Source organism: Bombus affinis, chromosome 10 (genome assembly GCF_024516045.1).
Source record: "Bombus affinis isolate iyBomAffi1 chromosome 10, iyBomAffi1.2, whole genome shotgun sequence".
NCBI classification, from domain to species: Eukaryota; Metazoa; Arthropoda; class Insecta; order Hymenoptera; family Apidae; genus Bombus; species Bombus affinis.
In genome coordinates, this window is record NC_066353.1 from 9,259,450 (window position 1) to 9,274,132 (window position 14,683).

Below are 14,683 nucleotides of genomic sequence, written 5' to 3' on the forward strand. Positions count from 1 at the left end.
CTGGCGTCTTCCAATATAACTCATCCGGCATTCCTTTGACACTCCGAATATCCTGTTTCCCGCGATTCATCAACGCGAGGGTATACGGATCGATCGAGAATCATCACGGCGGGCGTATCAAACGGTACGTCGGTTTCTGGTAATTCCCGATCAGCAGGTGGTCCGATTTCGGTAGACAGAGGTGGCGGTCGCGCGAGGACCGGCTTTCGAGACCGTGGCAACGCATTAAAAGCGTTGTTTAGCAGGCTATTTCGAATGTTGTTCCTCCTGTTCTTGGCTGCTGGCCAACGCGCGTGGGATAGATTAACTCTCTCTCTCTCGACTATAAGCTCTAGTGTCAGAGCTACTTGCCGCCGGGGATCTGTCCGACTGACTGACTGACCGGTCCCGATTTTTTGAAGGAATTCCTTCTCTTTCATTCTGTTCTCGCTCGTGTTTCACACCGGACCACCGGTACCGTTCCAACGAAACGGCCATTAATTCGTAACGATGTTTCGCGCGTGCGTTCCGGCCTCGAGTTAATCGGCGAAGGAACGTTAATGGCGATAAAATTGGTGATTAACGGGAGCGCCGCGAGCTATGTTAATGGGTCCCAGAGGGAATTTCGTTGTTCGGTAGCCGACGATATCAGAACGGCGTTCAGCTTTTAATTACAGTCGCATTCGCCAAGCTGAACGCGAGATTATCGCGTGTACTATGTTTATTTGGTCGTTTGCCGATCTCCCGCTAGAATTGTATTTGTACAAGGGAATTTGAATGATCCTGGATCAATTGGGAGATTTATTGCGCGTAAAGTATGTCCTTTCCTTCTCTCTTTTCCGGATAGCGAAGAGTTACGGACACAGGGGAATGTAAAAAACAAATGTTACTTTTGCAAATGTAAATGTATTCAGTTAGGCAAGTTTGGTTGCAATGTTAATTGAATGCGATTTGCTGGTAAATTTATATCCTTACGGACGTAACTAAAGCAATGAAATCTAACGTAACGTAAATTGTCTCATTAACTTTGGATATTCTACGTAATTTTGTGCATTGTTTTTCTGTAAATTCTTCTTATTTCTTCTCTTTCCTTATTCGCTTCTCAAGATAATTCTAATAATTACATAACTCAATGACATTTTCCACGATCCCGAGCAAATGATCTTCAAACATCCCGAGGCGGTCTGTGCGCTTGTATATCTGGATACTCCGGACCGTTCGTTTCGTGGTAAAACAATGTATTGCGAAAAGCGAAAGGAGCACGCGGCGATCGAGAAACGTAACGGTCCGGGACGGAGCCGATGGAGATTAAGAGCCGATTAAAATTCATGGCGTGTCAGCCGGTATAATTCGATTTCGTAGGTGTTCGTGCAGATCGAGTTACCCGACTTCTCCGACCGATTTCTTTTTTCGAGCAGAAACGCGAAACAGCCGATGGCATGGGACCACGTCGAGGACTCTACTCGCGGGAGAGACAAATCCCTGTGACGTCGATTAAAATTGAAACGTGGCTCATTATCGATTCGTCACGCTAACCGAGCGTGAGGACAGCGCGACTTACGGATTCCGCTTGGATCGTATTACGCGGGATCTGATCGTTTCCTTGGACCAAGGACGCGCCTCACGATGATAATGCAAGATGATCGGTTCACGTCGACGCAAACCACTGTCAAGAGCGGTTGAAAGAGTTCGAAGCTACTTGGTTCACGTTAAAACGAAGATTCTATTCCGGTGAAACGAACAGTGGACGACGAGAATCGTGATTCCTGTCCCACACGAAAGAAGCGATTTCGTTTCATTTGATGAACGTTAGCCGAAGTGACGTTACACGAAACCAAAGAATTTGGGCTGAAATGTGGTAAAAGAGATAGGCAGGGAATAGAATTATTTTGAAAATTTTAAAGTTTGCTATTGACGTTGAACGAAATGACGATATTGCGATAAAAGTTTAGCAATTTCTTTTAGTTTTCGCTCGTGATCTTCGTTTTTTCTCACAAAGCACCATCCTCGAATTTATTAATTGGCATTCTGATAGCGAAGATTCCGCTACATAAGATTTCCATAAAGGACCAGAAATCTTGTTAAACTCGCAAAAAGCCGAACAAACCAACCGAACAACCATTACACGAGACAAGCAAGCTGTTCTTAATTTGGAAGAAAATATACTCCATCCTATTCATCGATTACCACAGAATAAGCTCTTCCATCGTGTATTCTTGCAACGTTACTCATACGATGCTCTCTTGGGGATCAATAAATAAATCGAATACAACGGACGGAAACGTTGTCCAACGAGCGCCACGAGCAATTTCATCGAACCGATGTACCACACTGAGAAAGCAAGAATCAATTTATAAAGGGGAATCGGACTTTCATCCAGCTCCATCATCAAAAGATCACCGTCCGGCCGATTCCCAGATCGATCTTCGTGGGTGGACCAACGAAGGCAAGCCTGATTCGCAAAAGAACGAAGACGCGCGAAACAAAACGCGCTTAGGCTCGGCGAACGGAGGAGCGGAAACTCGGGTGGGGAACGAGAATGCCAAGGCACAAATAGAATAGCTCTACCGGCGGAAAGCAGAGGCACAAGCGGAGGAACAGGACAGGAAACAGAGAAAGTTAGCGAAACAGAGGAAGATGCCAATCTGTTCGCGGAATATGTTTACATTAAAGGCGCGCCTTGAAAAAAAGGCCGGGACGAACCGCAAACTGCTTAACGAGTCCTGCTCCTTCCACCCCCGACCCTTCTTCAGCCTTTTCTCTCTATACTATACTGCCACGAAGTTGCATCGCGTGTGCACCCACACACCGAGATCGCGAGTAGATAGCGATGGACTCGAGTCGCGGCGAATTGTTGAAAATTATGACAATCTTCGTTCCGTTTGTATCTGGAAATTTAAACGTGCAAAAATACACAGAGTGTAGATAATACGGAAATATGTGAAATTTCCAGAAGAAACTTCTCGTCGTGATGTTTAGAGGATGAAACGAATTTATTCAGATTCTAGATCTTAAATTCTAATTTTGAATCCCATTCCTAGAACTATATACTTGCATAAAAATTCATAGTCTACTCATCAAGATTATACGCTTGCCAATTTTCCACCCTCTTGCAAGCCTACAAAATTTCTAATTCTCATCGTGAAGAATTTCTCTCTGGAAATTTGCTTAAAAAGCTCGCGACTTAAAAGACCGAGCACACATCGTCGTGGCTGGTTCATGCACACAATTCACTGTGCTCTTTTCTTTCTTTTTTCGCGTCGCCGACGAATTTAACGCGCAATGTGTCCAGCGTGTGTGGACGAGAGCGAGCGCGCGGCCACGCGATTCACTAGCGCTTCGGGGCGAATTTTAATTTTCACGAGCGGGATGCCCTCCCTGTGTATTGTCATTAGAGAGAGGCCAACGACGGCCAGCAAGGGGGAAAAGTCAGGCCACGAATTATGGGCCGTGAAAGGGGACGGGAGAGGAGCAGAGAAAGAGAGAGAGAGAGAGAGAGAAAGAGAGCAAGGGAGAGAGACATCTACGGTGTTATTAGATTTCTTGCAAATTACTCGCGCGTCCCATTAACGAGTCCCATCTGTCTGGATTACGAGGCGAGCTCGGCCGAGCTCCGTTCCGCGTCCTCTCGACCTCGCCGAGCGATTTAAAGCGTTATTCTCTCTCTCGTCGTTGCTCTGCTCGTTTCCTTCCTCGTTCTTTCGGGGTTCGTGAATCTTTTCCTCTTTTTTTCATTCTCATCCGCGTGATCTCGGAAGCTGCTGTGAAATGGCGCAACGATTGAAGGATCTACATTGCTATCGTCAATTCTTTTCTTCTTATTGCTGTAGGAGATTTGTTACGAATAAGGACGAATACGTGGTGTTCTTAACGTTTTGTGTTGGCCTTTTAGCGGATGAATTCCGTATTTATGTAAATAGAGAATTTTTTTAGTTCCTCCAGTCAGAGATAACAATTGTTGTTAAGTTCGAAATTGGTTATTACGAGAACAATTGGCTAATTTTAGCAGAGAGGATATATACATAGAAAGAGTTATGCGGAAGTTAGGTATTGTTTTATTGCTTACTTACTATAATGAATGGGATGATATGTGCCTATATGTTTTCATTTTCACGTTTCACATTAATCGAAGATAAAATTCATGGAATAAAATTCTTACAAGAGAATCTCAAATTCTTGTAAGAAAATGACACAAAATTTTGTCGATAGATGAATCATTTTATACTACGATCAATTTATTATTTAACGATACACGTATAATTAAACAAGACGTTGTATTGTGCCCGGTGGAGGGAGCGCGAATTAAGGCGGATTTGCAGAGAGAGCGTGGTCACTCCTCGGAGAGACCACCCAGCGCGGTGGTCGAAGGTATCGCGATATCGTATCGATCTTTCCCCCGTGGCCCGAAACACACACGCTGCTGCGGGGGAGAGAAAAAAAAAACAAGGCAATTTCCGAAAGGAAACACGTGAAATCGATAGCGGCTCCGGGTTCGAGCGCGCCCGGGACTTTACGACTCTCTCGGAGAGCTGCGTGGAAAAGTCACGACCACGCGGGGGAACACCGTGGCAGACGAGGGGGTGAAAGAATTGGAAAAGTGGAAATAGTCCCGGCGAAATTGCTAAGTCGAAATGGGCTTCCTTGAAACTTTCGTAGACGCCGTTGTCGTGGGCTCTTCGATTTTATCGGGCCGAGTCGAATGGCCGTGTAACTGTGGTAATGGTCGCGGTGAACGTGGAGGAAAATTTGGGGAAACAAATATATTGGCCAGCCAGTGTGTTCCGTTCGAATGTGTAGGTTTGGATGAAATGTAAATTCAAATCCGTGTGAAGACAACTTTTTATGGATAATTTTAATTCATACGCTGGAGCATGTGTACAAGTAGTTGAGTAGAAGTTACGAAATACTATACTGGATATTTTTTATCGGCAAATAAATAAAGATCGTCGTGATTAATCTCCCTACAAAAAGCATAAATGCGGTGAAAAAAATTAAATTGCATATTTTTATATACCCTGAGGATTCATATAGTGGGCAGTTTGATAAAGTTTATGAATTACTACGTAATGTTATCTTATTTTACAAACAGTTTAATCTCACCAACAGCCCTGTATATATTTTGAGGCATGCTGACAGAGAAGAGAAACCGCGAAAAAAATTAATTTCAAGGCATTAAATATTTTTTCTCTTCTTTTTCAACGCTATTAAATGGCAAATTCTAAGGCATTAAGCGTAATCGAGACAACGTGCGATAACGTTTATGAGATCGAAGAGCTACTTTATTACAGTCAAGCGCGAAATGTTGTGTAAAATCGTTCCGCAAAGCATGCGAAAGTACCTAGTTCGATATCAGATTGAAAGTAAAATTTACGAGCAAAAGAGAAAGAAAAAAGGAAATTCAAGAGGCACGATTCGAACAAATTTCCAATGATTACAAAAGCAATCGAACGATTTTCATAAAAATTACTTTCGCAGAATCTGAAGCAATAGAGCCACTTAAACCGCTTATATATATATATATCACAGAATTATTATTTCCTTCTTCGATTATACCTTCAATTTCTTTATCAATCACCGTGGTTTCACTAATTATCTCCATGTAACTACCAAACCTACGAAGTTTCTCTCGACCAAAATCCCTCGAATTCACAGGAAATTAGCGGTTTCCAATTATCGAACGTATCTCATCAATTTATTTTGTGATAAATCTGGTCGATTCACGTTTCTCTGGATTAAACGGTGAACACCGTCTATTCTGATCGACGCCCTTCGGCCTCGAATCGAGATTTTATTCCCGATTCAGGATACTTTCGGGGTCCGACTATGTAATTTTGATTCGTTATTCCGCGAAACTCGAGGAACTCGAGGGTAATTGGCCAAATTGCCAATCCTGCCAATCAATCGTTAAATATCAAGGATAACCTGGCCTCGCTCTCATGGCGTCTGATCCGCGTTTTCTGACACTGCTTTGTGCCTCGTATCTCTTTGAATTTGTATCGTAACATAATACGAAGATCGTAGCAGAAAAACACGATAAATCGATAAGTTGATAAGAACAATAATTAATGTTGAATCCATCACTATTAAAAATTGTTGAGAACATGATACGTATCTCGGCATTATTCTGAATATTTCAAAAATATTAACTGTTACAAAATCGATTATGTTATTAATATTCGTATCATGGGTTTATAAAACAAATTGTCTCTACTTTAATTTTATATTAAAATATTTCCTTTCGTTCGACAATTTTAACATAAAAATCAAATAGTATTGCAAATAATATCGGTCAATATCGTTTCCAAATTTTTGTTCCCAGCTATAATTACAAGCTAAATTTCTAAAATGGATTTGATATAATTTTTCTATTTATACGCTTGCTATTGTAAGTTGACACAAATGTACGAAGACATGCATGCGTCTATAACGAAATTGGGATAAACTTGTTTGCATGTTATAAACGACATGGTAAATCGGCTTTGCGACAGCTGCTAATTTCGTGGAACGGATTTCGCGACAGGTGATAAAAGAGACGGAGAATATCAGAACAGTGCAACGGATGCAGGAGTTGTCTGTTTGATGGTCCAGTAGCTTTCGACCGCTGGTGTTTCTACGGGATAAAAAAAAAATGATCGATGTCGTGGGTCGATGCTTTTTGTCATACAGCGAGCAATTTGGCAAATGCACGATATATGATGATGGAAGGACAGCTGCTCTGGTTTATTTAAATGCATCGGTTTTTAGAAAGACCTCTTTATTGTTCTGGTCGCAAGCCAATGCTCGTGACAAGTTATGCGATGCGTTATAATTTAGTGTCATTGTGATTTTGATGTTTTTAATATGCAAATGATCTCGAACAAAAAAAAAAAAGAAAACACGCGATAAATGAATATTTAATATCGGATAAGATTTAATAAAAATTATATTTTTTAATTGTTCGAGAATATTTTTCGACCGTGAAAGATAGAACACAATTCAAATATTTTATATAATTTCAATATTTACGAAATCGTGTAAATTCAACGCATATAAATTTACCATAAAATTTTCAGTAAGCTGTACTGAGCGTGACGTTTAATAAACTTCTAGTTGTCCAAAATTCAGTCCCGTTTACCGGAATATTTTCAGCATATCCGTGTAGACGCAAACAAATGCAACATTCTCTGATTTGCTTCCTTACGTAGCACTCTGATCTTTAGACGCTCATATAAGAAAACAAAGTTATATCTTTAATAGTTTCGGAGAAAATAGTTTGTGATACGTTATGTATGAGTCAGCTTGCAGAAACACACGTGAATTAAACGAAATTCGGATGAGAAAATGAACAAGTCAGGAAAGAACGACGCAGAGATACCCAAATAAACTTCCGTTTTTCCTCTAAAACAGCGTTGTCTCCAACGTTTTATGGACGCTTTGAAATCATAGCTGGCGGCGCCAGCGCTCGCATGCTATTAAATTTCGGTAAAATGTAGGGGACCAACAATATGAACGATATTTCGTTGTGTATCGTAAAGTAAGACCACCTATACGTGTGCGCAAAAGCTCTGAATTCTTTGTCGTCGTCGACCACTGTTTACTAAAAACTGATCATTTTTGTAGAATATACTTAAGGTTGCTATTTGATTGTTTCATTTCTAAAGAACTTCTTTAATGATAACAAGGAAATGCATATGAAGAAATAAAGATTGGTTGCGCTTGTCTCGCACGCGACAACTTTCGTTGTTAATCTCGTTATTGAACTTGTTTAAAGTATCCAAATTTGTTTGAATTTAGAAGATTGAATTAGAAATATCAGTGAAAAAACATGCTAATAGTCTCAGAAATTGTTACTTAGTCCTCGAAATTGAAATTGGCAATTTTAATTCGATTACCTAAATACAGAAAATCGAAAAATAAATAGAAACCTACTTATTCTGAAAAATTTATTCGAGCTATTAACACTCTCCAAAATATAAATATCAATTACGATCCCATAATGTTAATTATCTTTCTCTACAACACCTCGGTACCTCATCCAAGGCGACGGTAATCGCGCTGAATCTCCGTCAAAATGGCGGCGAACGTTTCTGGCCGTCGTCTTCTGTCCTTTCGACCGTGGCTCAGCGCGACGAATAAATTTGCCGACGAAATTTCCGGGAAATAAAAAGGAGGCGGACGATGTGGACGCCAGCCAGCTTACGCAACGCGATTTGTCCCGATATTTCTACGTCGCTCCGGGTCGGCCCGCTCTTTGTTCTGACCATCGTGCGCGAGAGAACGCACGCACGCACGCGTACACATATACACGCATGCATACACACATGATAGAAAAGAGAGAAAAGAAGCGGTTTCGTCGACGTTTAATTTATTTGAGAGACCAAGACGCCTCCTTCTTCGTTCTTGTTTTTCAGTCCGCGGCGAAATTTCGCGGTGAAATCGAATCGAATCGGATTGTGAGACGTCGCAATTTACCAGGATCCAGACACGTTGAAATGATAAATCGGCGCGATCGCCCCACCGCCGGGGGCAAACGGTCGAAATTTTACGCGGTCAGCCACGATTATAGCTCTTACCGAATCTATGTCGGGTCAAATTGTTGCCGACGAATCGCCGATGGTATTTTACTTCGAATTTTCTTCTCTGCTCGGTTACAATTCCGTGGGATTCTGTATATATACACATATCGGTAAAAAGCTTCGAGTTTTGGATAACACTAATGAAAGGGGAAATCAATTTAGAATTTTAGTTATAGAGAAGAAGAGCGATCCCTTGTTCGCGTGGTTTGTCTATAGAATTAAGGCAAATTGTCTTTCGTTATAATTTTGGAGCAAAATACAACGATAGTCGCGATCTGCAACGATCGAAAAGCAACAAACGCGCTTGCAGATATTAACAAATTGTTGCCCTTTCTACGCTGCCAACGTACACAAGTATTATTCAGAAAATTCCAGAGAAAGAAAGTTACCGCAAACAAAATTACTTAAACACAGTCGACAGAAAAGTAGCTAACAAGATTTCGAAAATATACCAGAGAAAGTTACGTACCTGACTTTCAGCTGTACGCAGTTCAGGAGTTTACTAAAACGTGATAAGAAACAATCTGTGAGGTAGATAAAAAATGGGGTTGCGTCTCGAGTCACGTCTGAGCACGAACTGGCGTGTTCCACCTTTAGCGCTCGACAAACCCTCGCGGGGGTTGGTATCATAGAATGTTCCGTGTGTGCACACCTGTAAGCATTTCGACATATCCGTACATTTTCGCGTGCACAACTACACGCTACAACGCGTTGATTCTATACTTGTAATATACATATCGTACGTGAAAAATAGATAGTGCGGAACGGGGTTAAGCATTCCAACTGGTTGTGGGAACATTTTGTCCGCATAAACTGCGCTTAGATATTTTTATTTTCGAACATTTCTCTTCTGATATTGAGATAAAGAAAAGTAATCGTGATCGTATAGATATAACGAAATTAATTTATAGATTTACCTGTACCATATACGACAAGAATAAATTTAACAATTACAAATCACCTCGTTATTCAATATCGTAAAATCATAGAAGAAAAATCAATGACCTACAACTTGTTAATTCATTAAAAAAGTAAGTAAGAAATACCTAGATCATTTCGACGATATTCAAAGCAAAACAGAAGAAACGTTCAAGCACATCGATCGCCAGGAACGCGTGACCACCTCTCCCCCCCCCCCATCATACTTTCTAGACGAAGAAATCGTCGCATGGCGTTGAACCGGTCTTACACGAGAACTTTACCGTATCGTTGGCCGTAAACCGCCCGGGAGACATCGCGGAAGTTAAGAGAGAGACTTTTCCGTCCGGCCGTCGCCAACCCTCTGCCGAAACAATAATAATTAGTGCAATTATGGGTGTACCAACCGCGTCTGCGCACTTCCGTGTCACCGTATAAACTTGCAGCGATAATTTACAGAGTTTTTAGCAAGTGAGCTAACGAAAGGAGCCGGCCGTATCTCGGTTGGTCGTTACAATGTGCCGAAGATCTCGCGAAATTGCCGGGAGGAATCGTTAATTACCTGGCAAAATTGTTCGACTTCGTTCTACGACGACGACGACGACATCGCGAGAGCTGTACGGTGCACGAATTACCTCGTTTCTGCATTATTCATATTGTTAAATGCGTAAAAATCGACTCGCGTGGAACGGAATTCCTGAACAGCCTGCGATATCGCTGTAGGTATCTCTTGGCACGCTACCGGATGGGAAATCTTTAACCATCGGAAATGGAACACTCTGGCAGCGTTTTATTAGATATATTATCGATTATGCAAGATGGTAGAAAGGATCGAACGAGATAACTCATTTAGAGTCTGGCATAGAAGTAGGTGAAGATTGAAATTAGAACAGGTGACATTTCACGATAGAGGAGGTAGTTTCTATGGTAGCAGAGAAGAAGAGATAAATTTAGAATATGTCAGGATAAAAATAGGGAAATTAACCCAGCCGCTGTTGCGTCTTTACACGATTTACCAAATTTCCGGGAAAGTCGCTGATGAAACCAGAACCAGTGGCTGTGCAACGTGCCACCTGTCTCCCGAAATGTGGCTTAATTGCAAGGTATTTTTCCGGGATAAGGACGAAACCGCAAGAAGAAGTAAAAAAAACCGGTCCATCATTGTCGGTGGGGTTGGTTTTCGAAGCGGGCCGCGCCTCTCGTTAAGATTTCATCCGGCGAGTTGGCCAAGTATACGGAGGGGTATTGCGCGAACGGGGGTTGGGTCGGGGATGTGTTTCGTGTTCGCCGAGTGAAGGTCCTTGTACGGCTGTCGGGCAGGGTATTATATATGTATGTATGTACGATATTATGATACTCCGACCCGGTAGACGTTGTAATTCCGAAACTGGAGGGTAACTATTGTCCCGCACCGTCTGTTTGTAAAGTTAAGATGAACCGGCAGCGCCGGCTGAAACGAGAGTCACGTTACGGTAAAGTACGTTTTTACCTTGAAGCTTATTCGTTAGAAAGGACGACGGGGTTAATTATGATTATGACGTGCTACGCGGATCCTTCGTATTCGCGGAATTTTAAGGATACTCGTTGGGACACTGCGCAACGGCAAGGACCCACTCCAAAAGGAACCCATTGTTCCTACGGATGTCGTGCTGGATCATCAATTGGTTGCCCTCGTGATGGAACTTCCTTCCTAGGGATGTGACGAATTGAAATAAATTCAGGATCGGTAAGGTTACGGAGCCTTCGTACGAATTTTCGTAGAAATTATTTGCTGTTATTTCTTGAAATGTTTCATCGAGAAGAAAAAATTAGAAAGTCGAGAAGTATATATAATGACGTGTAAGAATATCGTTCCTCGACCATGGAAATAATCGATAGACTTGGAAATATTTCTCTTCAGGGTCAACTGAAAAAAATAACCAAATAACACGATTTTCTCACAACCTCGGTTTCAACGCGCCGTCAATCAACTGGATTTCTCGCGGCTATTAAATTCGTCGCGAGTTAAAAGGCAGAGAGGAGGAAAAGGTTCGAATATACCGTAGACCGCGTTATCATCGATCGTGGCACGAAGTTTAACTCGGCTTAAATTACTGAACAAGATCGATATAACCAACGCGAGCCAATTTACGTAGCAGCAAGTGGCGCGATTCGCGCGCGATAATTGCTTGCGAACTGGCAAATACTATCCTCCTCTCTTCATCTCACTTTCTCACCTATTTCTCGTCGGCTCGCTCTTCCGCGTTTGGTGGATACACGCGGTTTCTCTCAGGCTGGCTCGCGAGCTCTTTCCTCGTCCATCACTCACGTGCCCGTTCATGACTGCTCATTCTACTGACAATAACAGGCCTCAAAAACTAGAGCCTGGCACGAGAAGCTCTATAACCCGAATTATATTGCTTCGAAAGGTACTTTTTACAGAGGAGGGGCATGGTTACAATTTTAGTGTTTCTTTGAAAACTGAGACTCGAACAATTGACCAGTTGAGACGGTAAATGATGTAAAAGTCAGAGGTAATGATTTTCAGTTTAAACGAAACACACGTATTTGTTAACTTCTAACGATTGATAATCGCTGAACTACGAACGAAGATCGATTAGATCTTAAAAATTTGTATAAATGCCAATGTAACAGTAATATAACAAAGAATATTATTCTAAATTACAGTTATTATAAACAAACGTAAATGTAAATGAAATTCTTTACATATGCATTCTCTATTTATAACCATTCTCAAAAGATGATCACAAATATTTTTTCATTATGTCACGATTCTTTATTTACTACTGGCATTCGATATAAGCAAATTGGAAAAAAACTACCTAATAAATATATTCGAATTTTATAGCATCGTTTTATTCTTCTCGAGAGAGAGAGAGAGAGAGAGAGAGAGAGAAAGAGAGAGAGAGACAATCAGAAGAAGAAACACGACAAATCAGCTACCAACAATTGCCGGGTAAATAAACGAACGTCAGCATCACGAGGAAAAATCGTAAATTAAGTCTCCAGAGTTTACGATTGGTTCTGTTTGTGTGATTAATAATAATCCTGGTTCCCAGTGTCAGTCGGAACAACGTCATTAGAACGTCACTCGCTTATCCAAGAAACATCGACGGAATTGGTCGTAAATCTCGCGGAAACGGCGTCTCGCGATTACGGTGAGTGTCGTTGCCAACAAATTCAACGTTGGTCGAACTCGAACTCGCCGGGCTCGAATCGCGTGCCCGTCGACCGTAACGAAAGAGCGAAAAATTCGATCGCGACGCGAACTCATGACCGAACTTCGCAGGGAACCGAGAACCTTCCCCGATCGCTCAGAGAGTCGTTAAAGTGTCACGGATGTCGAGTGTCCCGTTGCACTCGACTTTACACGCGTCCACGTACTTACACGTCTCTCGTATTCGACGTACAATGGAAATGTTAAACGACACGTGGAACCATCAGCGAGTTAGTTTGGAACGACGTCATTGCGTTGTACTACAGTCAATCGGAAAAGTAAGGGGATAGCTAATAATTAAAATTAATTCAATTAAATAAATTAATCGAATCGTCGATTATATTTCTGGAAATCGTTCGTATTATACGAAGTATGTATCTTCGATACGAATTAGTACAACGTAAAGGAATGGTCGACCGATCGATGGAAAGATTTCTAAAGACATGACTTTATCACTATGCTAATTCAAATAATAATTATATCTGTGAGAGGCACGAACTTAATCCTTTGCGAGCCAAATCAAATCTCATTCCATTCGTCTTGCACGATCACCGTAATCGAACGTAACCATACACCCCAAAGAATGTGTAATACGCCGAAAGTCTGAAAATATCTGTATACGTGTGTAACGAAACTTGGAAAGATGAAACCTCGTCGAAAACATTTAACTGCCTGAGGACTAATGCGACTAATTCGTATGCACCGGCTGATGTTCGCGAATCTCGAAAATAAACGAGAAAAGAATGCCACACGAGTCGTACAAAACGTTTCGTTTTCCGAAACGATGACACCGCATCCTCGATATAAACTTTATATCGCTCTAAAAATCCGAACGATTTTTAAACTCACGATCGAAAACGTTCGACGAAAGGAAGAGGAGAAGGAAACGTGGATCATGGTAGGGGGTGGATTGCGTCATCTGCGTCGGGATGCCAACTGATTTACATGTACGCGGCAACATTTGCTGTCACATCAATTTTAATTATTCGGCCGAGTCTCTTAAGCAGCACGGAACCATTCCTCTTGTTTGCCCCGGTACGCCACCGAAAGGCCGTAGAACGAGCAGTCGTAAAATCGTTCTGGTCGACTCGGAGCGTTTCACGGGAAACTACGCGCCTATTAAAATCGGATTCTCAGAACGCGTTCTACTAACGAACGCCGGACTGATCTGGCTGGCATAAACTGTTTTTAATAACGCCGGCAATTATCGCGTACGAGAGAAACGGTCGACGCGGATAACCGAGCCGAAAGAGAACGTTCCCTTAACCTTAACCGACTGAATTATTCGCCGGAACGTAACATTTCTTTCTTATTTTCCGTACGGTTATTTCAATCAGGAGAACTAGGTATTTATTATTTGTTTTTTTTTTTTTTATTAAATTCACGAAGACGAGCTTATAGAAATTATAAATAATTGTTATCTCGATAGTCGAACATTAATCGTGTAATTACATAATGAAATTGAGAAACTGATAAAAAGCCGAGTTTGACTTCTGATCAGCTCGAATATCCTTACCTTACTATATCTCTTTTTTTCCTGTTCTTTTCTTCTCCGTAATCTTCCTTTCCTTTCCTTTTCGGAACATTTCGAATAAAATAAATAACCATTCCTCTCGATCGTTCTCTATGCGGTTATGAGAAAGAAACTGGCATTAAGACGTCGAGTGATCGCGCGCTTATGTTCAGCAAATGTAATTTCTCGTTTTATATGTTATCCTGCGCTTGTCAACGTGCAGCCAGTTGAAAGAAATATGGTTATTAACTATGACGATAACGACGTCCGATGTAGTTTGTTTCGCGGGACTGGTTTTCGAAATGGCACGCAGTCATTAAAAATAGAAAGAGATTATGCAGATGTAGATTCAGAATCGGTTAATTCTGCTGATATTCGATGGTATAAATTAAATTGTTTATGCCGTTGCGAAATATTTGTAATGATATATAAATTTGTAATTACGCATGGAAATTTCGTTTTCAAGTCAAACTTTAATATACGCATACGTGCATATATACT

At 41.4% G+C, this 14,683-nt stretch overlaps 1 long non-coding RNA gene across 1 annotated transcript; it reads right to left on the minus strand.

The window, feature by feature from the left end:
- Window positions 1–316: 316 nt before the first annotated feature.
- On the minus strand, window positions 317–11,206 carry LOC126921090 (uncharacterized). Its single transcript, XR_007712231.1, has 2 exons — window positions 11,034–11,206; window positions 317–3,803 (listed from the first exon to the last, which is right to left on the minus strand). It is a non-coding gene; the product is annotated as an uncharacterized LOC126921090 (long non-coding RNA).
- Between the last annotated feature and the right edge of the window lie 3,477 nt (window positions 11,207–14,683).